Source organism: Amblyomma maculatum, chromosome 6 (assembly GCF_055883805.1).
Source record: "Amblyomma maculatum isolate TAMU_Amacu chromosome 6, ASM5588380v1, whole genome shotgun sequence".
Classification (NCBI taxonomy): Eukaryota; Metazoa; Arthropoda; class Arachnida; order Ixodida; family Ixodidae; genus Amblyomma; species Amblyomma maculatum.
In genome coordinates this window covers 149,000,920-149,004,019 of record NC_139349.1, presented here as the reverse complement: position 1 = coordinate 149,004,019, position 3,100 = coordinate 149,000,920, and positions in this window count along the sequence as shown.

Sequence of the window (3,100 nt, the reverse complement as noted above, 5' to 3'; positions counted from 1 at the left end):
AGATGTGCTAATCGTGCCTTCTGATCGCCATCTGACCCGCGGAATCGCGCTACCACCAAGTCTTGTTCGGTTTGAGCATGGCACAGCGCTTGTCGCTGCTTCGAACACTTCCCCAGAGCCCATTGTGCTGACTAAAGGGACATGTTTTCCTTGTGTCCTGGACATTCACCCGGTGTCCCTCACCACCCTTACCGCCCCCTCTTCCTCACCAGCAGCTTCTTCCGATGCTTCTCTCTGTGTTCTCTTTGGCACCATCAATCCTGACCTTCCTGCGACTCACCGCCAAGCTTTGCAGGAATTACTTCGAAAACACCAAGCCTCCTTTGATGTCACTTCTCCGACCTTGGGCCGAACGTCTTCTGCACAGCACCGCATTATTACAGAAGGTACTTCTATTGTTAGCCGCCGCCCTTACCGTGTTTCCTTATCAGAACGTAAAATCATAGAAGATAATGTGAATGATATGCTCCGGCGAGACATTATTCGGCCATCAGCTAGCCCCTGGTCATCTCCGGTCGTCTTGGTCAAAAAAAAGGATGGGTCCGTGCGTTTTTGCGTTGATTACCGCGCACTTAACAAAGTCACTCGAAAAGATGTTTACCCTATGCCACGAATTGACGACTCCCTCGACTGTCTTCAGGGCGCCGAATATTTCTCCACTTTGGATTTGCGTTCCGGTTACTGGCAGATACCGATGCACGAAGCCGACAAAGAAAAAACAGCATTCGCTACTCCCGATGGGCTTTACGAATTCAATGTCATGCCTTTTGGACTTTGTAATGCCCCCGCTACGTTTGAGCGCATGATTGACACTGTTCTTAGAGGACTTAAGTGGAAAACATGCTTGTGCTACCTGGACGACATAGTTATTTTCTCTGCGACTTTTTCTGATCATTTATGCCGCCTTGATCAAGTATTAACGTGCCTGGCATCCGCCGGTCTCCAGCTGAACACAAAAAAGTGTAATTTCGCCAAGAAAGAAATCAAGATCCTGGGCCACCTCGTCAGCCGCGATGGCATTCGACCCGACCCTGACAAGCTTGCTGCAGTTTTGAACTTTGCACGCCCTCAGCGGACTAAGGAACTACGCAGTTTCCTTGGCTTGTCTTCGTACTTTCGCCGTTTCATTCGAAATTTCGCTACCATTGCTGCACCGCTCCACCGCCTCCTTACAGACCGTACTACTTTCAATTGGTCCGAAGAATGCGAAAAAGCTTTCCAAACCCTAAAGAATGCCCTCACTTCGGACCCTGTTCTCGCTCACTTCGACGACACTGCTGCCACCATTCTTCACACCGATGCCAGCAGCCTCGGTATCGGCGCCATACTTCTGCAACGTGATACCGCTTCTCGGGAAAAGGTAATTGCGTTTGCCAGTCGAACTCTAACACTAGCGGAACGCAACTACACCATCACTGAGCAAGAGTGCCTAGCCGTCGTTTGGGCAGTTCAGAAATTCCGCCCCTACCTCTACGGCCGCCATTTCACGATCGTTACCGATCACCACGCTCTGTGCTGGTTATCAACCCTCAAAAATTTGACTGGACGCCTGGGCCGTTGGATTCTGCGTTTGCAGGAGTACCACTTTGATGTCATATTCAAATCGGGACGCAAACATCGAGATGCCGATGCTCTTTCCCGCTGCCCGCTATCAGAATCGCCACCTAGTGCTTCCTCGAGCCTTCCTGCGTGCACCCTCGACGTCCCAATGTCGTCCAGAGCCCCAACCTTAACCTGTACTACTCTTGCCGCTGCTCCAGATTGCTACGCCATTATTTCAAACCAGCGAGCAGATCCCTACTGTATTTCCCTAATCAACCTTCTCACCGGTGCTTCTCACCCTCCTACCGCTAGGATGCGCAGGCAACTCCAAAAGTTCAAACTTGACAACGGCGTGCTCTCCCGTTATATTTATTGCTCCGAAGGCACCCGTTGGGTCCCCGTTATTCCGAGAGCGCTTCGCACCCGTATCCTGGCGGCTTTCCACGATGATGCTACAGCCGGTCACTTAGGCTTTCATAAAACTTACCACCGCGTGAAAGCCCGTTTCTTCTGGCCAGGCCTCGCCTCAAGTGTGGCAAAATACGTCGCCTCTTGTCTGCCATGTCAGCGCCGCAAACGGCCCACTTCTCCTCCTGCTGGCCTACTACAGCCGCTACCTTGCCCTGCTACTTCTTTTGCCGTTGTTGGCATAGACTTATACGGGCCACTTCCATTGTCCGCACGAGGTAATCGCTGGATCGTCACCGCCGTCGACCACCTAACACGCTACGCTGAGACCGCTTCCCTGCCTAATGGCTCAGCACATGAGGTCGCGACCTTCTTTTTGGAATCGCTCGTACTGCGCCATGGGGCCCCTCAAGTGCTTCTCAGCGATCGTGGTCGGACATTTCTGTCGAAGATTGTAGCCGAAGTTATTGAAGCCTCAACCACACATCACAAATTGACCTCCAGCTATCACCCGCAGACCAATGGGTTGACTGAGCGGTTCCACCGCACGCTTTCTGACATGTTGTCTATGTATGTTGACCAGGACCACCGAAACTGGGACGTAATACTTCCTTTTGTTACGTTCGCCTACAATACGGCTGTACAGCGGACCACAGGTTACACCCCGTTTTTCCTCGTTTACGGCCGTTCTCCCGCTACCTTTCTTGACGCCTCTTTTCTTTCTACACATGCCAGTTCCTCATCCTCTCTTCCTGACCAGTTCCTTTCCCGAGTGGCCAAATCACGCCGGCTTGCTCGCGTCAACACGGAAGCTAGCCAGGAAGACCGCAAGTACCGCTATGATGCAACCCATCGCCAAGTTTCGTTCCGTCCCGGCGACGAGGTGTTACTTTGGACCCCATTACGCACTCCTGGCCTTTGTGACAAGTTACAGCACCGTTACATTGGTCCTTACACAGTTCTTGCAAAAACCTCCCCGGTCAACTATCGCGTCTCCCCTGTTTACCCTCCTCCGGACTGTCGTTACCGTGGCACTGAAGTTGTCCACGTTTCACGTATCAAACCTTTTGTTCGGCGCATTCCTGCGGACTAATTGCGGCCAGGCTGGCCGCTTGAACTGCGCGGGCGAAATAGTGTGAGCACTGTGTGG